General features: G+C 40.3%; 1 protein-coding gene and 1 pseudogene across 1 annotated transcript in view; one reads left to right on the top strand and one right to left on the bottom strand.

Moving 5' to 3' along the window:
- Positions 1-13,759, bottom strand: part of LOC117812101 — a 294,303-nt pseudogene extending 280,544 nt beyond the window's left edge.
- A 199-nt stretch (positions 13,760-13,958) lies between these two features.
- Positions 13,959-26,571, top strand: part of plek (pleckstrin) — a 65,051-nt gene continuing 52,438 nt past the window's right edge. Inside the window, exon 1 of the mRNA XM_034682706.1 lies at positions 13,959-13,979. The gene's annotated coding sequence lies outside the window, so the exon portion shown is untranslated. The remainder of the gene's footprint in view (positions 13,980-26,571) is intronic.

Below are 26,571 nucleotides of genomic sequence, written 5' to 3'. Positions count from 1 at the left end.
GTGTTGTATTTTGGTTTGAAGAGGTCAAAGGTCATGTTTTGCTAACCATGCTGCTTCCAATTCTTGGAAAACATCTCTCATTGCATAATTGTTTCCCAAAAGTCAACTGCCTTTGATGTTAGATGAGCTCTGTTCATGTGGACACTGCAGTAATTAACACAAGGGTGAAAAATAAGTGAGCAAGAGCTGAGAAACACAGTAAAACACGGCTATGTGAGAATTAACGTGGAAGATTTATGTCTGCAGACTGATTATCTGCTTTAATAAATGTATATACCTCTCCTTGCCTGCTTGTCAGGGTCAAACATGCGACTACTTATTGTCCTGAGTCGCATTTTATTAACAAGCGAGCTTTTTTTGACCCAATGCCTTTGAAGACTCCTTGTGTTTTCATGAGAGATTTTTGTTTAACCTGAGTAATGTATGCAGATCAATTTCAGAGCATGAAAGATTTACCCAGGATGGGCTAATCCTTCACTGGATCTTAAAGTCTCAAAAAGACCCACACAGTCTGTCATCATATCCTCATTTACATGTTTTCACTATCCTCTTTGATGATTTCACTACAACAAACATGACTTAGTATGTGCCTTACTTCGACGCTTACTCTCACTCTTCACATACTTCACTTAAACATAACTAAAAACCATCACATAATATTGGTGTCAGCCAATGTCATCCCTATTGATGGTAGTTAGAAAAAATGTGCCATAAAACTGATGTAAATAGCTGATATTTACCTGCATCTCATAGCATCTCATCTTTGTTGCATCAGTTTAATGCTGCTAAGCTAGTTAATCCAACTGGTGATTCAGAGAAGACATTTTTCATTGGGCAGAAGATGTCACCTGTTGGACACACTGATTTGTTTTTGTAGTCAAACATGAAGGAAAATGTCAACAGTGAGAGACTTTTACACCGTCTCTAAGAAGGATCAGAGACATGAAGGGTGTAAGACATCCTGTGACATTTTAAGAGGGAAAGCTGCAAAAAAAATTTACAACATCAAATGTCAAAGCTCATTTAAAAAACTAAGAAGGATTACAAAGAGGTAAAGAAAATTTTTTGGTATCTGAATCAACTCTCAGCCAGATGTTATTTTAAACACTGGTGTTGGTATCCACCCTGGTTTTCACAATTGGTGCATCCCTGGTTGAAACCCATTATAGACTGTGGCTCATTCAAAGAGCTGCTGCACACTTCTAAAGCCAGAAATAGCTTACCACATAACCATGATGCTCAGAAACATCCTTCATTCACCTTGTGCATTCAAATTGACAGTAAGACAAACTCTAAGGAAACATCTGGTAGATCTCTTAGCTCACGATGTTTCTCAAGTTTTTCTAATTATGATTGACACTCATACTCCTTCGCAGAAAGGGGGGGGGGGGGGGGGGGGGGGGGTCATCACTAGGCAAATTAAAATATGATGCCAAGATCAGATGTGAAAATATTTGAACAGTATATCTCAGCAACAAATGCAAACAAAAGTTTCCGATAACAACATAACAACAGACATGAGGGAAATCATCCTATGCACCAATCAACGTACTGTATAGTGGAAACAGTGACAGGTCTGAGAGTGCTAATTTATCATGCATAATGTTGCTAAATGCAAAAGCTTTTATGTGGACACGTTTAATTACTGTAAAACTTCCCAATCATTATCAAGGTACACATTTCTATATGACTTGCAGGATAAGTCATCTCAGCATAATGAACATTTGTGTTTGGTTTAATTAAAACTTAAATGCTCTCTGAAGGGCGCTGTTTTATTTAGTCATGAGTAAGAAAATATTGCAAATCCAACAATTTCAGCTTGATGTTTACAGAATAATAATTAATTTGATATCAGCACATAAGTCTTACAAGCAGTCAACCAGCCGGCTAGATCTGAGGTATGACAGTGCTTACAGTTTGTACAGGTAAATTATGCCTCTATTTTACTGTTAGTCCTGTAAATATACATCAATTAGCTAGGTCTATTGGAAGGGATTTGACAAAGCTAAACCAAGCTAAAAATTGACTTATCTGCTAGTTCTTACACTACCTGGATCTTTAATGTGACGGCTGTGCAATTGCAATATGTTGCCAACGTTATTGAAAGCATAATCAGTAAGATGTCATCCTGGAATCACATGTCGTTCTCCCACAACCTGTGACTGCCTCAGAGCTGCACGGCATTGTGTGCATCAGACTATTTTTAGGCTTGAAATAGATATCGAAGGAGAGCTGTGTATGAGTGCCTCTGTGTATTTAAGTGTACAGTCATGGCCAAAAGTTTTGAGAATGACACAAATATTACATTTTCACAAAGTCTGCTGCTTCAGGGTTTTTAGGTGTTTTTGTCAGATGTTTCTATGGTATAATGAAATACAATTAGAAGCATTTCATAAGTATCAAAAGCTTTTATTGAGAATTACACAGAATTCATGCAATAAGTCAATATTTGCAGTGTTGACCCTTCTTTTTTAAGACCTCTGCAATTCTCCCTGGCATGCTGTCAATCAACTTCTGGACCAAATCCTGACTGATGGCAGTCCATTCTTGCATAATCAATGCTTGGAGTTTGTCAGAATTTGTGGGTTTTTGATTGTCCACCGGCCTCTTGAGGATTGACCACAAGTTCTCAATGGGATTAAGATCTGGGGAGTTTCCTGGCCAAGGGCCCAAAATCTTAATGTTTTGTTCCCTGAGCCATTTTGTTATGACTTTTGCTTTATGGCAAGGTGCTCCATCATGCTGGAAAAGGCATTCTTCATCACCAAACTGCCCTTGGATGGTTGGGAGAAGTTGCTCTCGGAGGACGTTCTGGTACCATTCTTTATTCATGGCTGTGTTTTTAGGCAAGATTGTGAGAGAGCCCACTCCCTTGACCGAAAAGCAACCCCACACATGAATGGTCTCAGGATGCTTCACTGTTGGCAAGAGACAGGACCGATGGTAGCGCTCACCTCGTCTTCTCCGAACAAGCCTTCCTCCAGATGCCCCAAACAATCGGAAAGGGGATTCATCAGAGAAAATGACTTTACCCCAGTCCTCAGCAGTCCAGTCCCTGTACCTTCTGCAGAATATCAGTCTGTCCCTGATGTTTTTACTGGAGAGAAGTGGCTTCTTTGCTGCCCTCCTTGACACCAGGCCTTCCTCCAAAAGTCTTCGCCTCACTGTGTATGCAGATGCACTCACACCTGCCTGCTGCCGTTCCTGAGCAAGCTCTGCACTGGTGGTGGCCCGATCCCGCAGCTGTAACACCTTCAGGAGACGGTCCTGGCGCTTGCTGGACTTTCTTGGGCGCCCTGGAGCCTGTTTGGCAACAATTGAACCTCTCTCCTTGAAGTTCTTGATAATTGGATAGACGGTTGACTGAGGTGCAATCTTACTCGCTGGTATTAACTTCCCTGTTAGGCCCTTTTTGTGCAATGCAATGATGGCTGCACGTGTTTCCTTGCAGGTAACCATGGCTAACAGATGAGGAACAATGGTGTCATGCACCATCTTCCTTTTAAAGTGTCCAGTCACTCAATCATGACAGATTGATCGCCAGCCTTGTCCTCATCAACACCCACACCTGTGTTAATGTGTGTGACACCTGTGTGTCATTGAAATGATGTTAGCTGGTCCTTTTGTGGCAGGGCTGAAATGCAGTGGAAATGTGTTTTTGGTGATAAAGTTCATTTTCAAGGCAAAGAGGGACTTTGCAATTAATTGCAGTTGAGCTGATCACTCCTCATAACATTCTGGAGTATATGCAAATTGCCATTATAAAAACTGAAACAGCAGACTTTGTGAAAATTAATAGTTGTGTCATTCTCAAAACTTTTGGCCATGACTGTATGTTTAAGAGAGAGCGAAAGCACAGAGGACGTTTCATTGGTGAGGTGTGTATGTGTGGGTTGGGGGTTGGATCTTATATGCTTCAAAGATTCAGCCCTCCTAGTCTTAATCCTTCACAGGCCTGATGTAAATATTTATTTGTGAGCATTTCCAGCAGTGTGACCAGCATTTTTGAAACTGTAAAAAAAAATTCTGAACGCAGAAACAAATAGTTCTATGTCCTAGCCTCGTTGTACTGACAGAGCTTCTTGTGTCAAGGCTGTTGAGTGCACAGCTTCAACATCAGTGGGCTTGTCAGAATTGTGCATTCAGCGAGTACATCCTTCAGTTAAAAGCACCCAAAGGTCTGACAGAATGTCCCAGTCCTGCTGCAGTGTCACCTGCCACAGTGTCTCATTTTTTCAATACAACTTGAGGAGTGCCAAGGTCAGGTTTTAAACGACTACATTTGGTAGTTTTAAAGCTTGGGTACGCACTTTTGGAGGAACCTGAAAGCGGATGCCTGATTTGAAATAATCCAACTGAAAATGCTAAACCTATGCCTCATTCAATCCAGATGACCCCACATCTTCTGACTACCTGTGCAGGGACAGGTTTGTGTGAAAAGTGTTGGGGTATGAAGTTCAACGCATTGTTGTTATTGTTGTATAATGGCCATGTTTTCACATCATCTCAATGAAACATGATAACAAGGATTCATTTTCATCAACAAAAGCAACGCCAGGTCAACCTAACCACACATAACATCCGATACAACCATGGAAAGGAGTCAGGGTGATGCAAAACGGTGAGGGGGATTCTAATTGGCATGATCACCTGATCCCTTTATGTTATCCTGTAAGCCTGATTTATACTTCTATATTCAAATTGACGCCTTAGCCTCTGGGTGTACACCTCCTCCCAAATGTAACTATGCGTCAAATTGACACAGACTGTAAGCCCTGTGATGGTTCGTCCGACTGCATCATATTTCCTGCATTTACAGCACTTACGGAATCGCTGCACATCGGCGTGTAGACGTCTTTTCTATATTCTTGGTTGTAAACATTGCTGTATGATAAACAGCAACCTGTATCAGCTCTAAGTTCACTTAATACGTTCGGAATTGCTGTGAGAAAGCAAGCAGAAAATGCAGCGGGGCCAGAAACAGGTGACCAGACTACTTTCAGAGAGACCACACTGACCTCTAGCGTTTCGACGGAGTATTGCTGCATGAATACACGGAACGGACACATCGACACACGAGTATGTAGTGCTCACGTCCGGGTATACCACTGCTGCGTAGGGTAATAAGCAAAGTACACTGCATATTTTTCTCATACCACGAATGTGCATCAGGTAGTAAGGCAAGAGAGCAATCCAATGAAGGCTTATTTGACTTCACTCACAATTTTTTGCACTGCTGTTTTTTGGCAAAGCATTTGACCTATTTGGCTCCGAGTGTAAAAAAAAATTCAACAAATATGTCAGCAAAATAATTCTTAAATGAATGAACTACCCTGGCTTTAATTTGGAGCCACCATGATCAATGGGTAAAACAACTACATGTGTTCAGGTTACTGACCCACAGAGAACGGCCACTTAGCTGTTCAGGTAACCTCAGGTCAGGTCTTTGTCTTCAGCTTTTTATTTTGTTTGCATAGTCTGATTTTTTTTTTTGATTCACTCTCATGGCTTTAATCAGCAATCAGCAATCAGCACTTTCAGCAGCAACAGGCGGCTGTTTTTTTATTTCTTTGTAAGAATGTTCTGAAACCCCACTGAAAATGGTCCACCTTGTAACAACTGCCAAGAGGCCAAAGTGAACAATTAACTGGAGGACATAGAGGAGGGTTTGAAAGTGAATGAGCCAAGTGACTTCCTCAGTACTCAGAGTACAAAATGGAACAAAGGCAAAAAGAAAGCAAAAGTTAGACTTTCAACAACAGTGTGGCCAGAAATAAGACTCAAAATGAATTCTAACCCATGCCCTAAGACTTGTAAAGTGCACCTTTGGCATTAAAAGTGCAAGGCTGTTATTTTTTTTTTATCAATACCATAAGGCAATGTTGCACTTTGCAAAACTAATATCCTCCCACAAGAAATTATCAAAGGAAGCTCTGCTTTTTGTTTGTCAGTGTACAAGATGTAAGCCTTGTAAGACAGTTTGGGACCTTTTGTTTGTCTAAACTGAACTTTCCAGCTCCAGCTGGAGACACTGAACTGAGAGAGTTTATCCCTCAGATCAATGGCTTTGTACAATTTCCAACAAAAGCAGGTGAGTGATGTACACTGGGTTATTTTAATGGCATTATTTACATACATTATAGAATATAATTTGCATTTCAGGGTATTTTCTAGGGATGTAAACTTAGCAATTAAAAACTGCTATACATTACGGACCATGCTAATCAGTGAGATGAAAAATGAATGTTGATTCCCTTTTTAAACAGCAGAGGGCGCTGACTGTCTCTTTGACATCCAAACAACATTGCATGTCTTCCATCTGATACAGGATAATAATGCCAATTTCTTCACACCTGAACCTTTTGTGTCCTTTCAAAATAAAAGCTTGTTAGTTATCAAAAGAGGAAAACTAGTTACCTGGATTTGAGGCAGTAAAAGGCAAAAATAAATCACCACAAAAAAGTTTTAAGAGGCATTTTACTAGACTAAAGACCTTACTCTTTCAAGGGGCATTTCCTTAGGTTGTTCACTCTTATTTTTAAAATGTTTTTAAAATAATTTTCGATTGTTTATACCATCTTGTTTTAAACTATGCTTTCTAATCTGTTGCTCTTTCTTGTGGGTTTTGTAGCACTTTGAGATTTGTTTCAAATGTAAAGTGCATTATAAATTAAATGAATTATTATTATTATTATTATTATTATTATTATTATTATTATTATTATTATTATTATTATTAGTTTATTTTCTGAGTAGTAATAGTAAACTTGAGTACTTGTACTTGAGTACTTGAGTAACCCTGAAAAACATTGTGTTGTCAACTTTATTGTGCGTCATGAAATATTTTGTATTGTAAGCTGGATATATTCTTTCATCCCTGGCTGGTATGCCATCCCGTTTATTTCTTTTTAACCAGCTAACCTTTTATTAAGTGTAACTTTGGTGTTTACAGCTCATTGCACTGCCCCCCACAGGCCAAATAAGTATATTACTTTGAGTTGAAATAAAGGTCTAGCAGACTGTTTTAAGACATAGCAGACTGTTTTAAGACAGTTAATGCTCCTATGTGCCTCTAACAGTTACATTTCCAATATAGTAATCTATGTCTGCACTTAGCTTTAAACAGTCCCATCAGGGCTGATATTTTCCGTAAGCAATACATTTCAAAGACAGACTCTCCCCTTCCCCACAGAGCTTACTTTGGTCTTATGAATCGACTTTATCTGTTATGTAACATAAGTCATACTACTTCCTATACTCATAAAGTAAGTAGAAGACAAGGTCAGAGAAGGTTCATGCCACTGCCTTGCATGGTAAAGTAACACAACATATACAATAACCTGCCACAGTGAAGAAACACTATTGCTGATGTGTGAAATGAAAACATGGCCTCAGTGTTATATGTCCTAACTTACAAGCAATGAAGTCAAGCTGTTATACTGATATTCACATCCTTTTCTCTGTACAGAAGAATTCATTTTGAGTTAGGACTAATATTAATGTATGCCAATAAAAATCCAATCAGCATACAAAATAACACTCGCACACATCCCTACAAAAAAGAAAAAGATAATGCTCATATCTGCATCTCTAAAACTGTTTCCCCTCACTGCTTTAGCCCTCAGCGGTTCCTTGAGGTAAATTTTACATTAATTCCTTCCACAGGCTGCTGCTAATTGGAGAAGACGAGTAACTTACTGATTCACTGGTTGCATCCTGCTTGTTAGATGGACTTTAACTGCAGGGTAAGAAAGCAACACACAGCTTTCATCCTCTTTCTAATTATTGATTCAAAGGGCAAAAGACCCAAATATCAACAGCAGGATAACTGCTCAATTTCTGCTTTTGCAGCTGCTGCAATCAGCGAGCTGGCATTAAGGTTTGACGCTGGTATTAAAACGGTCAACTCAGAGGAGATTGAACACCATTGTGCAGCCGCTTTTGATATTAAAAGACAAGTTTGATGAGAGTTTTGCATGGGGTAAAGGTTACGCATGTCTCTCACAAATGCACAGTTAGACAAATGCTTATCCGGGAGCTAATTGGCACAACTCGTTTTTGATTGTTGACCACTGCTCTCCGAAATACACTTAAATTACTGTTTTTGAAAGATGGTATTTAATATTGGGGCCCATAATTTGTCAGAAGTTCTAAACACACATGTCAGGGCTGCGGTTTCTTAAGAAAGGAGAAAGCCATGGTGTCAGTTAGTGCTGGTTTCTGTTGTCTACATCCAGACACTTCCAGACAAAAGGGTAAAACACAGGAGAGGAGGGACAAACTGCCCTATAGCATTCTGCTCTATTGTGCATTGTGTTTGAGCTCCCCACTACCACAAGGACCGCCTGTTAACCAAATCTAAAAACACAGGATCTGAAAAATTTGCAGTAAATTGATGTCAGAAGCCTGTTACTAAGTACAATAATTCATATCTGTGATAAAAGAAGTGCAGCCTGAGAAAGGACAGAACATTCATTGTCTCTGAGAGCCACAGGAGAAGAGATAAAGCAGAGCACAAGCACGGAATAACTCTGCAGTGCATCCATATGCATGCTTTTTCATATTCTAATCAAGTTCCCTTCTCCGTTTGTATTGAAACTATTGCTGTTGCCAGACGTAGATAACTTATATGAAATCATCTTCTCCCTTCATGCTTCAGTGGGGTCCTGCACACAGATTTCTGCTTCAGCTGCAGGCCATGGCGGTTAGTCAAGCCCTGCTAGGACCTAATGCAGCTACAAGCTTTTGGCTATAAATTTACCACACCTCAAGACTGAGCTGATGGAATGATGTAGTCTTGATCTGCAGGTCACAACAGCCCATGGGTCCTTCCAACATGAAAAACACATCCTCTGGAGGATATCTGAACACATAGGTATATTCAATTCCTGGCCAGCAAGAATCAAAACATGACCCAACATAAAAAACATCAATATATCATCTTAAAGCTCTTTAAAGAATTTGACTGAAAGAGATTCAAATGAACAAAGAAGCCTCTTTATCATCCACAGAAGCAAGAGAAACAATCAGTAACAAGACTGACAATTTCTATATCATAGTTTTAATGCCTGTAGCTACTGTGAGGGGGCAGGTGACAGAAGAGATAATTGTCTGCACATGGAACAAACTGTCTTTACTTTTTCCATGGCAAACATTCACAGAGAGTTATATATATGACTATTAAAAGCAAGCAGGATGAGATTTATTGTCAGACAACCCTGCTGCACAGGGCACAATCAGCAAAGATGTGAGAGGTACCGCTTTGTCCCCAGGGGGCGCCAAAATAAACACAAACAGAAAGTTTCTCACGAGTGTGAAAAATAGTTTCTTTAAGGGGTGCTGGTGTAATGTAGATGACCAACTCAATGGACTGTCGGCAAGAACAGAGGACAATGAGACAAGCCTTCCAATCCAAAGAATATTGATCCAACTGTGATGGATCAAATACACAGTTACTCAGTTGTGGAGATGTGGGATCCACAGCAAGCAGCCAGCTCCATTGTTCTCTCAATAGGGCTGACACAGGTGAGCTGGCTGTCCTTTATCAGCTCCAGAGCTCCTCCCACTCAGGCAGCAGGTGAGCAGGCAAGGGAGAGCATGAAAGGAGAGGTGGATTTTCAGAGGGAGAGCCAAGAGGAGGGAGGGGTTTCTACAAGTGCTTTAAGAGCAACAGTTTAAAACATAGTGACAAACATAGTTGTAGTACTCGAGTCCTGATTTTCAGGACTCTTAACTCAGTTTGGATTTGAGCACTGATGACTTGACTTGAGCACTAACTACATTAAAACACAGCAGATTGAGAGGAGAACTCCAACCTATTGATTAGTATTGATTAGACTGTTAAATGTGTTTTGTTAGTTTTCTTTGTATAAGTCTCTAATAAAATATTTAGTTTGTGCACGGACTGGAACGTGTTCACCTGCATGTGTGTCCACATGCTGTCTTGTTCAGCAACAGTTCCTGCTGGGATGCCTTTAGAGCTGCCACAAATCATGAGTTTTGCTTTCAAAGATTTTACTGCAAATGCAAGAAAGAGCTTGTTACTTGTTACTGTAAGCAAGCTGCTAAAATATTATCCTCTAAAGTGACTCAATAAGTCTCTTATAAACTCAAAAAACTTGAAGTACATCTGCTTTAAATCCAAACTTTAACTGGACATGGTAGATCCAGACACCTGCAGCCATCCCACTACAGCAGAAACAAGTGCATCTCCACATTATGAGGAGCATGGTGTACATTTGCACACTGCATAGCACTATAGCTTCATTGCCAATTCAAATCTCCACACACGCCAACAGCATGAGTCAGAATCTAATGTTAAGGAGTGAGATATGTTTTCTACAAATCCAGAAGGTCCCACACAGTCAGTGGAGGTTCATACAGGGAGTAGTTTGGAGTAAAACAGCAGTCCTATCTATGAAAAGACTCTACTGGAAGTCCCACCCAGGGAATGGGGACTCAACGCAGATTCTTTTTTTGGCAAGTCAGACTCCAACATAACTTGAATGCTGGAAACTCAAGATTCAATTCAGACTCAAGGTTTGGTGACTCAACTACAACACTGCAAACAATTCATATGTCCAGGTCTAAAATAACTGACCTTATGTGAGCCCGTCAAGCTGAAGCTGAGTGAGACTCGCAGCAAATAGCAGCAAATACTTAAGGTGCAATACCTCAAAAGTACAAAAAAATAATCAGTTCTGAACAGAGACTGCAATCCAACTTCTGCAGCCACTCGTAAACTTCTCCACTTCTGTGTCAACTTCTTCAAAAGTTTATATTATTTGTTCAACTCTTTAGATGAACTTCTTTGTCACTCCCCTGTGGTTGCTTTTTCTGCTTATTTCCTTTCTCCCTTCACAAATACAGGGAGTATAGCCTTGATCACTTCTACCTGACAGAGAGCACAGGCAGCTATTAGTGCTCGCTAGTTTTTTCAGTTTTGTTTCTGTGCATGACTCCTCTCTGTTGCTTCTTTATTTCCCAAAGCAATGGAGGATCTGTCTCTCTCTCCCTCTCTCTCTCACCGGCCCTGGACTGAATACTGCAGAGCATTGCAATTTCATGCCCTCACGACAGATAAATCTTTCTGCTTGGCTGGCCATGAATCTTCAGAGGCTGAGTGGCCACACAGTGTGGCACTTTTGCACCTGACATTAGAGGAGCTGCACCCTTTGAAAGTTAGGATGCACCTGCGTTGCATGGAAATTACTTATCTTTATGCCATCTTGGGCCTGATGAGAGAATACAAAAGAACATTGGGAGTCCAAAAAGGGTCACATGTTCTTCTTTTAAATATGCATGTAATAGCAATCCTACTGTAGGAGATCAAACCAAGTAAAACCAATCATACTCTGGTGATATTTATGTCTTTCTGACTGACTTCATCTCTAATCAAACCTTACACAATACGCTTCCAAATACATTAGTTTTAACTGTAAGGGAAATGTCTTCAACCTTCAAGAAATGCACCTTTAGTTTCTCTCCGGGCTGGCTTTCAACCCTCTTCCATACCCCTCAATCATCAGATGCTATCCTGCTGAGCAGGCCATGACAATGGACTGCCTATGGAGCAGGACACTGGCAGAATATCAATGGAGTCTGACTGGGCTGAGCCCTGCTACCCCTCATCTCTCATTTCCCAAATGTGAGCCTGTGGAAAGAAGCCTGCCCATCCCCTGCCTGATGAAGACATCCTGTAGCAATGCTTTTTACATATTCCCTGCACACTTCTAAGGCAGTAGGCAAACCTGTAGCTGCAGAGAACTGTACATGTGAAACAACATAGCAGCATGAAAGGAGTGTTTTCAACACATCCAGCAAGAATAGAACTGCAAGGTTATGATTTTATTCCCTTTTCTTTTATCATGTTTAATCTCACTGATTGAATCCCACAGGATGAATAATATTCAGCCTGTTTCAAAGCTCAATCTGTCAAATTAAGATGTGTGTCAGGTTCAGGAAATAAGTGGATTTGCCAGTCCTCAAGGAAACCCTAAACTTCACAAAATCTGTGAGTGATCAAGTGAACCAGCACTGAACTGTGTTCTTCCTGAGAATGCAGATTGTTGCAGATGATATACATGCCGATCAATACCAGACTGAAGAGATCCCATATATTTTGTGCTTACAGATTGTATCATTGTGTATTATGCAAATGGCAGTATACAGTTGAAAGCATGGGGCAGAGTGCACTACTGTGCTGAGAGATGACGAGTCTTCTATTCCCTCAGCATTTCTTGTGCACTCTGGATCAACTCAAGCTGCACTGCATTATGGCACACTAAAAATTGTAAATGCATTAAAGCTGAAGTGAGCAACATGTTCCTCAGTGATTCATTATCACTGAATCCAAAAAAACAAGGCTGTGTCACGTCTGAAGCATCCCCATGCTCTATATCTTGTGACAAGCGCTTGTCTCCTCAGGCTCCTGGCGTGGGGAGAGCTAAAAATGAGTCCACTTGTCCCAGACGATCCAAATCACATGTGTCACCGAAATAGTGGCACTCTGAGGGAAAGAAAGCTCACACGGAAATCATCACCGACACCCTGCTCAGAGTATAGGTCGAGGCAAACATGCAGAAACGCAGACCACAACATGGTCCCCTGAAGTATTGATCTGCTCTACATTGCTGCACATTCTGCAAATTACATTAGTCGTCATGCGTATGGAGCGATGTTTCCTCTGAGCGCTTGAGTAGGCTGGCGTGTTAAGCGTGTGAAATACCGGGCACGTTCCCTGGATGAAGCTGCACAACGTGCAACACGAGGATCACCCTCCACTGACATAAAACTGTCAAATATGTGTAGTTTTCGATGACAAAATTAGGATGGCACAGGCGCGTAACAGGCTCTCATTTAGGGTGTCATATCCCCAAATTCAGCTGCTGTGTGCTCAGTGTGGCTCCCAGAAACAACTTTACATCATGCCATTATCCATGCAATCAATAAAAACAACTGCACTTATTTAAAAAAACATATTTTTCTTACCTCACAGGCGCACCCGCTGTATTCCAAGTGCACCAAAGGTCATTGCGCAAATATTCAGAGGACAAGATGCAGGAGTGCTGAGAAGTAGGTTAGACCGCACAATACCTAATCCTGTTCTTAGTGTCCTTCAGACGTCGTCAACCCCCCTAATCTTCACAGCGAGAGGGGTCGGAGCCTCAGAGACTCTGGTTATAATCTCAACACTGCCAGTTTCTGTGTGGCTCACTTTCCCCTGCGCAGCCGGTGAGCCAAAGTTATCCGCGGTTATTTCACTGATGCAGGCGACCCTCCACAAAAACGTCTTCCATGTAAAGGTGGGAGAGGTCGACTCGGTCTTCAGCCACGAAGCCCGTAACCCATGTCTGACAGGTGGCAAGTCCAACCACCCGCTGTGAAGATTCACACATCTTCTTCTGGGATGTGGAGACAGCCAGAGCCATAAACGTTTCTCCGGGCAGATTAACCCATTAGATGTGTTGAGTCCCTCTCCAACTTCTCGTTTCTTGCGCTCTGGCGCCACCCAAAGTTCTGCAGGAGAGCTTAATCCACAGGCAGGGATCCCCGAATGTCTTCATGCCCAGCTCTATATAATCAGATTAAGGCCAATTAATCAAAACATGATTTAGAGACACACTTTCGGAGATTATTTTTGTTGATTAATATACCTTTGGTGCAGAATTTGGTATTTGCTTTCATTCTCATATTGTTATTCAATTGGGAGCATCAAATGAATTAAATATCACTGAAATGGAACTAATCTAAATCTTCCAGCAGCTGCACTGAACGCAAGGCTGGATAATGTGAATCTGCATAGCCCTCCTCCCTCTGCACTGCCATTTCCTTTAAATCCCAGCCTTAGGTTGTCACCTGACTGCCACGCCCACCTGTACACGGATACCTATTAAGCTTCCCACTTCCCGTAGGGATTATCTTCTTGCTTTTTTTTGTTAAACCTGTGGAGGAGTTGTGTTTCACCCTCACCAAATAAGGTCAGTAAACTCATTATACCGTATCAGCCTGATATCGTGCTTTAGGGTCCTGGAGAGCTTGTTGCCTGATAACAGACTTTAAATTGTTTTGTCATTCGAAAGTTAAGTTTTTTTTAAAAACTTTAAAAAGTTTTATAGCAAGTACTTAGATCATTTTAATCACGTCTGCTACTGAAAACTACAGTGGCCCTGAAGTGAAAATCACAACGGCAATTCAGAAAACACTACGACATTAACCAAACTGGAAGAAGTAGGTTCTTTTGGGGGACATGGCTCGTCACTGATTGGACTGGTCTATCCTTTGACCCGGAAGAACATGGTTTACATGTTCTCCAAATATGAGTGCCGCTAGCGACAACATACATGCTGCTATTAAAGAATATTTTGCTGCAGGACATGGGTATGACATGATACTGGATATGCTTCTTCCGGTTTGGTTAATGCCGTTGTGTTTTCTGATTTGCTGTTGTGATTTGCTCTTCAGGGCCACCGTAGAAAACATTGTAGGCTATTCCTTTTGTTTGCCATCAATAGGATCTCAGCTTTGAAATGTAATGCAGGATTTTCATATCCTCTATAATTAGTGTTGACATTAGTTCTTACTTATACGCCCACAAAACCCCATAGTAAGACAATTTGTATCACTATTCTTCGCATACAGTTAAACAGTCTAATTGAACACAAGCTGTGTACAGTAAGTTTCCCACTCACTGAGGTACTTGTTGAACTTTTTTTGACTCTTTTGCAAGTAAGGCGAAGTTAACTGTTATATCTGTTTATGCAAAAATCATGGACAACTTCTGTTTTAGGTAACTTCTACATTTTCTAATTTCAACCCAGTCTATGGCTTTAAAGGGCCTCCAACTCTCAAAATATATGTGGTTGAAGAGGGTACTTTATGCATACAGGAATGTGACGTGTGTGGTTCTCAAAATGAGGAAACTAAGCAAAAGTTAATTTATAAAAGGACAAAAGGCGAAGTTGTTGTTCTCAATTTGTGAAGGCAAATTTAACATTTCAGTTAAGTCTAATGTTTTTGTGCACATCTGCTTGCTGTTACTTCTACATGACATGTTGTTTAGAGTTAAATGGAACATAATAGCATTCATACATAGCACAAACCCCATTATAACCAAAGAGTCACATCATAACAATACAGCAAAGTTAATGACTGTAAGAAGATCGGGTTTGGTGTGGTGTGTGTGCTGTGAATGACAATTTGCATAATATCTCCCCATCAGGCAGGATTGTGAAGATCTGCTGTGATTTGTCTATTTGTTTCAGTTATTACTGTAAATCTCTGAGAGAGCAGAATGAAAATACCCTCGGTGTCAAGTGCATTAGATGTAAGTGCTGAATCTGCACATGAGCTTGTATAGAATGAAGTGCCTGTATGTGAAGTCTTGTCTGATCATATCCAACACTGATCTCATGTAAGCCCTCATCTGAGTATTCCAAACTTCAGACCTGTGGATGCAAATAATCAGCATTTTAACAGCTTCTTTTCTCAGTTTTTCTGCAACTGTCTGCATAAAAGGGGGATTAGGCCTAAACCCAAAACTAAATCCAGCTTGATATTGAACAAAAAGAAGGCTTTAGTATCTGAGGAAGGATAACGAAAACTTGTGCATCTTGAAAAAACAAATAGTTTATGTTTGATTTAATTGAAGACCATATCCTCTCATCTACACTCATAAGAGACTGATCTCATTTTTCTACAGCCTGAGGCTCTGACCCTGTTGATGAGTGTGTCATCACCAATAAAATCAAAATTGTGGAGAGGGCAAAGTTCAAATGGCCTCTTGGCATAAGGTCAGGCCGGTCAGAGCCATCTTTTTAAATTATATCTGTAATGAATAGTACTGGGAAGAGGCATTCAGTAAGCTTTAGCCCCCAATTACAAGAACTAGCCAAGATGCACAACATTTTGAATCATTTTTTTAATTAATGTGATGTAAAATTTTCTTTAACAAGGTGTGTAAAAGAGCCTTATTGTTCCAGCTTGATCATATAGAAGTTCAGACACCCTGCAGTGATCCTGCTGCGTATAATTTCACCTCTCTACATAGCAATGAACAAACCAGATGTAAACACTGAGTGTGTTTGCACTCTAGAATAAAAGATGACAGGGTATCACTTCTGTCTTGTACAAACAAAGTCACAAGTAATGTTTTTTTAGGACACGAGTGTCATTCCTGAGGATGGTTTATATCAAAGTTCTTACACATATGTTCAGCTGCTACATGTCACACAGATCTAACTTGAGAAGGTTAATATGTTTGTAAAATGTTTAATTACCTTAATGTTCTGAGGAACATTGTAGAAGCCAGGGAGCACAAGTAACAGTAAATGACAAATAATTTAATTAGTTTAAAAGGTTGATGTTGTTAGAAGCCTCTTGAAAATTCTACACGATTCCTAATGAATAGTAAAATAAACCACTACATTCACACACCAATTACATTTAAGTAGTGTCCTACTCATCAAATTTCAGTCACAACCTCCTTAAAGGAATCTGTTAAAATAAGATGATCTCGGGGTGCGAGCTCAGTTGATGCATGGTGCCCCATGTACAGACGCTACAGTCGACGTCACACTGGTTGCAGGATCAATTCCTGGTCCTGGCATGATTTGGTGGCTGTCATTCTCCCCTCTCTCCCCCAGCATTTCCTGTCTCTCTCTAGCTGTCCTATCGAAGGCAAAAAAGCCCCTCCCCCAAAAATGTGTATAAAAAAAGATGATCTATTTAACCACAAATATTTTCCCTCTTCTCCCAGGAAGTTAAAGAAAACATTAGACCCATTGGACACTTCCTTAAATTTACAGTTTAAAATAAATGTTAGAGACATGAACATACATAAAACAATGCAAAGAATTGCACCACGGAAGCATAATGCATGGTTTAAGGTGGCTGTATGAGAATCCCAGAATCTAAAATGATTAAAACCACTCTGTATCCATTGAGCGCTAACAAAGGACTCATCATCAAAATTTGGTTGATAACAGCGTAAAATCATCCAAAACCTAATTTCAACCAGTCTTTGTGTGGCTAAAAAACAGTCACTACATTATTGTCAGGAAATATATTCTTGTTTTATGATGTTCAGTGATAAAATGATTTTTTTTGTATGTAAAGACAGTATTTTAACAGACTATATTTCCCATACATAAATATAAGTATGGTACATTTTGGGCTTTGTGATGTTAACAAGAAACAGTTTTGGATATTCCCCACATAGAGGGAGAAAAAAGGACTGCGCATGTGCAGGCATTTGGTTGTGCAGCCCTGATTATGTGGGCAGAACGACCCTTGGATGCTGAGCAAGTTGATTGATCTCTAGAGGATAGTGTAATACAGAGAGACCCCTATGGCTGACAGTGATAAGTGCGATGCCTGAATGTTACTGACGCCGCTTCGGATCCAGCTCGACATCTTCATTTTTCAGCGGTGATTGTGACGCACGGCTCGCCTATACAATCATTTAAGCGTCTAAGAAAAAAACACAGATTGGGGCTTGAGGATCGTGGTTAATGTGTGATGAATCGTGTGATCGAAGCAGATTTTTCAATTAAGTAAGGTCTAAACATAGATATTTAATCAAAGTCAAATAACTCACTTTAGTTATCAATGTCCTTTCAATGGAGCCAATACACATCCTTTAAACATATTTTCAATGGAAAAATGCTCTCCAGATATCATCAGTAAACAGCATTTCAGTTGTAATTATGAAATTGCAGCGTTCTCAAGCAGACTGCAGCTTTCGTGGTCAGACGTTATATATAAACTTGGGGTATCTTTGAGCAAGAAAACATTGTGTTTTAACTGTAAAAGTGCTTTCCAAAAGTTCTGTCAAAGTTTCAGATAAGTTGTGTGCTGAAAAAGAAATGAAGGAAAGCTCCCCCAGAATGCCTTGAAACCTTGACCTTCACTTGTGGATATTTTGCAGCTCTAATATTTAATATTCAAATACAAGAAACAGAGCAGCACTGTCATATGAAAATATGAGTATTATACTTCTGTCTGAATAACTTTGCCATGGGAGGTGTTTCCCATCTGTGAACAGCGGTATGTCCAGAGATTGAATTCAGCGTGACAGTCAGGGAAGCTGAAGAATACTTTATAAAGAATAACAGTATGATTGAAAAAATGTCCAAACTAAGACATGCGTGTTGTTCAACTCTGTGTAGAAGATTTGTGAATTTCAGGCGGGAATGTTATTGGGGATTAAAAGCCTTATTTGAATCTGAGACTGGCATTAAAACAGCTTATGCCTCTCTACACAAACTAAATGACTGAGCTCAACCCCAGTATTGAAGGTAATTAATCACCTAGTGGAAGCTGGAGAAACGTTATTATGCAACGCAGGCTACTTCTCATTGAAATGGTCCTTGAGGTGCCTTTTATCGATTTTCAGGTAGGTTCGAAGCATTCGTCCATAAACACTAAGCTTAATCATAATAACTCAATCCGTTTGGTCCAATCAAGAGTCGGCCAGCCACTGCAGGGAGATTTTTAATCTAATTACAATCCATTTGTGGTTGTCAGACAGATCCATTAGCCGACAGATTTAAAAGGATATAGTATTGTTGTTAAAGCACAAACAGTAACAGATATTTCAGGGGAATTAGCGCTAAATGGCTCAACAAGCAGCACTTGGCTAAACCACAAATCTCACAGTAAGCTCCTGATGAATAAAACATGTGGATCACATCAAAGAAACATTGAGGTTTTGTGTCTGTAAGAGTCACTGTCCTTCCTTGTTAAGCTGATAAAGATATCAGATCTTGGCCTCTTTAACTATGCAGTTACATTTCTTGACAGCTTGAATGATTCATAACATTCCACCAGGGATTTATATCCATCTGACTCTGAATCCAGAGCTAACACGGCTCTGATTTACATACAGGAAATTACTTTCCCTCTCATTTTCAAAGCAATGTGTTTCAAAGTATAGTACACCTCATCTTTTCAACGTGTCCTTATGAAACAAGTGTACTAATTTCACTGCTTTATTTCAGTTCTGAATTAATTTTGATACCCACTTCCCTACAAGAGAATCTCTGTGTAATGGTTGTGAATAAAAGTACAGAATCGACAGGCATATTACACAGTTTTGAGTATCAGAAGCATTCTGGTGTCTAGTTGTACTCAAAGTGTACTCATGTTTCAGAGAGCTTTATTCAATACAAAATCTGTGTGTGGAGAAAAAAGGTGATTAATCAATTTCTCTAAAAAAAACTGATACATGCCAGGGAAACCAACAATCCACTCAGACTGTAACCAGCATTCAAAAATCAACCCCATACTGAAGTGCAAAAAAACTGCAGTTCCTTGAATGTCCACTTGAGGCTGGCAGCAAAAGCCAAGGTTCCCCATCAGAGTCCTTTTTTATAGTAGAATAACATGTTTACAGCCTAGTTTAAAACATGTTTTGGTAACATAACTGAGTTGAATGACAGGCATGGCTTAGTTTTTCCGTGTACCAGGAGGCATGAAAGTTTGTTTCTGGGTTGACTGAAAGTTGAGATGAGTCAGCATTTCCAACATGGCGATCGCTATTGTTGAGCTTCAGAAAGCATCCTCAGAAACCAATGGCTGACGTCAGAGACAGAGACTGTCCATGTTTCTACCACTGGTTCCTAACCAGTCCATCATCATTGACAGGTTAACTCTGCACTGATTCCTAGTTAATCGCGAGAGGTGTAAAATAATGTTCCCTCTCTGTGCTCTCCTACAATCATGCCCATAGAACTAACTTCAACACATTACAGTTTTTTTCCTGGCTACCTGTTGCACTGGGGCAGTAATCTGGGAACGTTGCCTTATGAAACAGCATGAACTTTTCGGGGCGTGGGTGTGAGTGGTGATGGATAGCTGTCAAACATTACTCAGTTAGCTAGCTGAACTTTCAAAGCACCAAAGAGGCTGATACTAAAATAGCAAAAACATATAATTTTATCCCGGAGTGGGAGGCGTCTGTCTAAACTGCAATGCACTTGCATGAGGCCTTGCAATTTTCACCAGGACTTACACCATGGTTGGCGACAGTGATAGTATCTTAAGGCATCAGTTACATTCTTGTTAAACACTATAAGTCTTTTGAAGGGTGGCAAAGTTGTCAAAGAAGCGTTTGTGGAGTGCTAGTGTCCTAGTGCCAAAGGTCCCACTGAGGTAGAGACATATGGTGTTTTTATTGTAAATACTCAGGTAGACTGTCAGTAATGGCTATGCCTCCCTGTGTGTGACTGTAATGCCGAAACTGGACTAAAAGATCTTGACAGACTAGTAACTTTGAAAGTAGATCTTGGTTTAAAAAAAAAGAACAGGCAGCCTTGTTTTGTACAGTCTAGCCTCAGCTGGAACTCTCTAGTTGCTTACTGTTGGTTACACCAGAAGCCATGAAGAGTTGGTCCTGGCTTTCAGGGCTGTATTGGTGTCAGATAGTAGCTGATGGATTCCAAGCTTGACTACAGGCCAAAACTATTGGCTGCATGTTTTAGTAGAGTCCTAAAAAGGGAAAGCTTCCACCCTAATGAAGGCAGTCTCCATGTCCACAAGACATGTTATGTGTGTGGTTGTCTGTAGATTGATGTCAGAGAATTAATGTTAATTTCACACTGATGTAAAAAAGTTATGATACTAAAATGTAATGCCATGTGTATTTGCAGATTTTTGTAACGTTTGTACATACTTGTTTAAATTTTACAAATATTTCATCCAAATAAGTCAAACTGGTTTTTAGCTCAGTGTTTCAGCTGGAACAACTATAACTAAGTGAGGGACTCAGTTGCAATTTGTAATGCGCTGCTTGTATTTTTTCATAATTAGTTAACATTTTGGACACTGAATATGACACAGACATCACAGCACAGAACAAAATTTGACACATTTACTGCCCAAAAATGAGTCCTCTCAGTGTTTGGCCTGTGATAAAAATATGCAGCATGCTTCCCAAATCTGAATCTCGTCAACTACAAAATCTAATGTTTCTCAACTGTCTTGTATAGTTATTGCAGATGACTCCGTAAATTGTCCTCTATAATTAGATAACAGACTATTTAACATCCCAGGAGGCAGTCATGCTTGGTATGCATGGGGTGGCGCACATGTTAGGAAGGGTTTTAGAATTTGGATCAAATCAAACAAGAGCCTGGCCAATGACAGGTGGCTGCCAGTCAGTGTGTGCTGATGGCAGGTGGTGTTCAGTTGGATTTGGCTCCCCATGCCACATTGTTTACAAGGGGACTGTCAGGACCAGAGGCCAAGGGGTGACAGTGAAAGCATAGAAGAAGTCATGGAGACAGCAGCCATTTTTCATCCATCATTGTCATTATTTCAGTCAAATGGCCTGTACAGAATACAAGATGATTTACACATGAGCAAGGGAAGAAAAAATGAAATTAAAAGTTGGTGTTTTACTGGTCGGGGGGGCATATAGATGTTATCTGTATGCTGACACTACAGACAGAAATGTCTTCCTAAATTATTATTAAATGACATCCAGCCTCAGAGGGATGGAGTTGGATTTATCAACTCACTCAAAAGTGTCTTCAGTTCCTGTCTATGCTGTGATGTCTGGTTAAGACTGTGTATAGTCCGCTATTATTTTGGTAGCCAACATTAACACATTGCTTCATCACGTCTGTACATGTTGTGGGCGAATGCTTCAGTGTGACACTTAATTTACTTCGGCCAGAATAAAACACAGGGGAAAGATTATCTACAACATGCCATAATTAACTGTGAGTCAGGTTTGATTACCTGCAGCCAGAGCTAATAACAACAGAGTGCACTGAACACTCTGACTGAGGAACACACAACAACAGAGAAGGTGATACAACACAGCAACAACTACCCTACAGAACATGCAGCACAACATAAATCACGTTTGACAGCACGGTTTCAATACGTTAGCTTAGCCTGACAAGCTAGCACTAGCTTACTTAGTTGCGTTTCTTGAGAGGTGGAAAGTTACAGGGTAAACCCTCAGTTTCACAAGTTTGTGCTTTTGCCCACATAACAAAATTGGTCTGGCCCGGTTCTGGCCCACAATACACTTAGACTTGGCCAACATACCCCAAAGAATGACGGCCCTTAAGTGGCCCAGATATAGTTTGCCAGAGACGGCCCACACATGGGCCAGCTTAATCACAAGCTCAACCTTATTCGGCCCAGATGCAGCATGGACAGATCTGGGCCACATAAACCATGCCACAATTGGGCCAGATGTGGCATGCCATCATATACTGTATATACAATGCCATCATTGCCAGACCTGGTCCACATCTGGTTGACATACCACTTGCCATGCCAGCAGTCAGCCAGCAGTGCCGGCTTAACGCCAGTTCTGGCCCAGACCTATCAGACCAATTTTGCTATGTGGGTGTTCGTCCGTATAGGGTGCATCTCCTTTACCTCTACTTCACTTAATCTCAACTGCAAAAATGTTGCTTTTAACTCCACTGAATTTGGAGAACATCTTCAGTTTGACTCCTGGCTACTTTTGGATCCATATAACTTATTCAAGATATGAGGGTTTATAATATTGTGTCATAAGCACTGGTTCCTTGGGGAATGTATGTTTGCCAGTAATACTTTCACTGTTCTTTTTATTCAAACCAAGGTTCCCTGTTCAAATTGGATCTCATAAGGCTTCAAAAACTCAGTCTGCTACTACAGTAGCAACATTTTTCCCCGGGGGAGAATTCCCCTAGCTGCATTTTCTTTTCCTTCTTGTCACATGGTTACATCTCTGGCGTTTGCTTCTCTCATGAGTGATAACTGGCCTTCTTGTATAGGCATGAAATGTATTGGCCACCCATGTAAAAGCAGCCACAGTAAGGTCATGTCTGTTGCCATTTATCTCAAATTTCAATAAATAAAGAAAATGAGGCAATTTAATTTCTTTAAAATCATGAGGGCTTAAGAGGATAGTCTGTAACTTATTTTATATGTAGAACATGTTCTGTCAAAATATTGTTTTTGCTTTAATCCCTGAGAATTACTGAAAACATTTTTTATTTTGCTTTTATAATCTGTTGTCAAGCATCTACAAATCTATGAATGCCTCATGGGGAAAAATGAAATCATTGCCAAACACGTGAAATCAACACATGGGAATGTCTTGGCCGCTTGTCTGCTGTAAAAGTGTAACTGTTGACAAATAATGTGTTAATTGTCTACATATTTATAAATGCTATTAAAGGGTCTGACATACAGCGATTCATATCGTTATATTATTATAATATCGTCATCTGTTGACACTGAAGGCATAACTGATGTTTTTGGAGATACACAAAACCCAGACAGACGCTCTATAATCCTAAATGCTGGATAAAGATAAGTTCAGACAAAACCCTTGCGTAACAGTATTATGATACTTCAAGGATTAAAAAGTCCTGCAGGACAAAGCTTTTCTGTCTCACAAGATCCAGTGTGATATCTTATTAAAGAAAAGAGCTCATCTTTGTGCCACTGCTGATGTTATTCATCGTGTAACAATTGTAAATTATGCAGCATTGACAGCTGATGTGTCATATATATGGAATTCAGAACTGAAGGATTATCAATGATGAAAGAAAAGCATTTTACATTCCAGAGTTTTTGTTTGTTGGATAGCATGTTTAAAGCCAACACATGTATGATGCTTTTATGCCATTTATATTATGTTTTATATTTGAAAAAATACACAAGGATATATGTGACAGATTTTTACAAAATTAAACATCACTGCATTATACTGCTCTCTAATTCCTCTACATTGAAAGCTGAAATTGGCAATGCCTTTTGTGTGTAGATGAGTCTGACAGTGGTTGGACAAAAGCTGCAATGGAAGCAGACCTTGTGGTCAGATGCTCACTGACCTATGGAGTCTCAGGTTGGAGCCTGAGTCCTTCTACCTGAACAGAGCATGAGCTGGGTGGTGTTTGTCTCAGAGGATGCTTTGTGCTTTCCTCCTGCAGCGCTATTCAGTGCGTCCATGGAGGGGAGGTCAATGATCTCTCTGATCGCTCAAATGACCCGTTGGTGCGATTTTCTCTCAGCCAGGGTAGCATTTCCAAATCACGTGGTGATGCCATTAGCGGGGATACTTTCAACAAGTAGGTCTCGGTGAGGGGATGACATATAAGTGCGACCTTCTCGAGCAGCCGGATGAAGAAAAGCCACTGCTGAGATTTTTCGCTTATGGTTTATTGCTTTTGGCCCGGAGGAGGTTGCCAGAAATGTGGTGACATGGGAACTTACAGCTGTCAACCTGCTCAACCTCAGTCCCCCTGATGTTGAGAGGCTGCAAGGGAGGGTTTGTTCTCCTAAAGACCAGAACTATGTCATAGTTTTAAGAAACTATAGATAAAAAAAGTAGGCTGACTTAATCTGTGATTTTGATGTATTCCTCACTTTCAGCAGTCTTTATGACATGGCAGTGTGAGCTCTTTCTGAGGCCCAAAATACAGAGGCATTTGATTGACATGTGAGAGGAAGGTCAGGCTTTGGAGCATCTATAGGAGCTAGATGATTTAGATTCCTTGTGTTGAGCAAATAAAACCTCTGATGACTCTCAATCTACAAGTCTTAAGTCTAAGGGCAGAGATTGGGAACTGCAGAGGGCAATGTGGATGCACTGCAATACACCAATCAATAAATCAATCAATCTTTATTTGTATAGCGCCGAATCACAACAAACGTTATCTCAAGACGCTTTTACAAACAGCAGGTCCAGACCATACTCCATGTTATATTATTAACAAAGACCCAACATCAAGACAGGATAAGATCTAGTCCCCCCTTAAGACAAGACTCCATCTTATCTCATCTTAATGATAATAATGAGCATTACACCTAGCAGTATTTAACTAGTTACACCAGCAAGGAAAAACCTCAAGCAGAACCAGACTCGTGTCAGACAGCCATCTGCCTGAACCGATTTGGGGTTGGAAAGCGGGATGGAAGAGAGAGAGAGAGAGACAAGAGAGAGAGAGAGAGAGACAAGAGAGAGAGAGACAAGAGAGAGAGAGACAAGAGAGAGAGACAGACAAGAGACAGAGAGAGAGAGAGAGAGAGAGAGAGAGAGAGAGAGAGAGAGAGAGAGAGAGAGAGAGAGAGAGAGAGAGAGAGAGAGAGAGAGAGAGAGAGAGAGAGAGAGAGAGAGAGAGAGAGAGAGAGGATAGTGATGAGACGGATAGCCTTAGACCGTTCAACAATCAACGTTTGGTGCTAGCATCAATATTAAAATAAATTAAACAGTTTATGAGTGTATTTATTTTAGGTTTAGTTATTCTTATTTGAAAGGGAAGATGAAGTCCAGTCAGTGTCATGTGACTGGCTTTTACAGTTCAGTATCAGGAGTAACTAATTTCTTTAGAATGGGACCCCTCACAAGCAGTTTATTGAGGGATATCTGAGTCCATGACCTGAGGTAGTAAACATTTTTTAACTTTTCACTTCTCTGTGTGGTTTGATGATCGCTCAAATTTGTCTACAGGACACACTGTGGACAAAACAGTCTGAAATGATGACAAACTGCTGCAGACTGGAATAACAATAACTGTCTGTAAAAGTTGCCCCTGTCTCCCCCAGAGGCTAAATCTGGCAGATAAGAGTTTCAAAGTTGCCTAACTTATACCCTCAGAGCTCCACTTTGTGTTGCTGTTTATTTCTTTTCATATGTTGCTGCAGTAACCAGCCAGAAAGGGGCTGACTAATGGACCAGTGTCTTATCTTCTATTCATTGCTTTATTACTCTTTGCCTGTGGTCAACCATGTACCAAGGCAGCTGTTTTTCACAAGTAAAATAACGGCTTAATAGCTTTTTCACTCGATTGAAAAGGAGGTTTTTCAGAGAAAGAAAACCCTGTAGGAGACCTGGAGGTAGACTCAGAACACACAGGAAGGATTACATATCTCATCTGGCAAGGGAGCCTTTAAGGATCCTCCAGGACAAAGCTTGAAAGATTCAGACCTTTATAATCTGCAGCAAACTGATAAATGGATGATGGACATCAATTACTTTAGCTGACATTATAAAAGTCCAGCAATATCTGTCCTTCCAACCATCTAAAATGTTAGAAAGGATGTACTCATTCATTCTTACATTTACACGGTTCAGCTTCAAGTAATGTAGAAGTGAGTGGGTGGGTCGCAGCAGGTCTTGTCTCACCCTGAAGGGGTTGTAATTTGCATATCTTGCTTCGTAGTGGCTGGCAACTAAAGACATAAACAAGATGAAACAAAATATTGATTTAAAGAGGATTTTATTGATCTAAATATGATTTATTTATACAGCTGAAAAAAATAGTCCCTCGGATTCCACAGTCAGTGATGCATTCATGGCAAGAGAGTGTTATCAGGCTCTTTGCGGTATGAATTATCAATATACTGAACATCTCAACTCATGGTCAAGTTAAAACATTAAGCCTGCTTCTTTGTTATATTCCACATTAAGCGGAACATATCCACTGAATGCAATGTTGGATAAGGTGAACAAATCTTCTGCAGGAATATTGATGTTGACATTTCTGTCTTCTAAGACCTCTTAAGACCTCTGGATTGCAGGCACTTGCTCCACTTTTCCTTATCAGAGATGGTTGGGGT

The sequence above is a fragment of the Notolabrus celidotus genome, chromosome 4 (assembly GCF_009762535.1).
Source record: "Notolabrus celidotus isolate fNotCel1 chromosome 4, fNotCel1.pri, whole genome shotgun sequence".
In the NCBI taxonomy this organism is placed as follows: Eukaryota; Metazoa; Chordata; class Actinopteri; order Labriformes; family Labridae; genus Notolabrus; species Notolabrus celidotus.
Note: the sequence above shows the minus strand (reverse complement) of the source record. Positions and strands in the feature narration are given on the sequence as shown.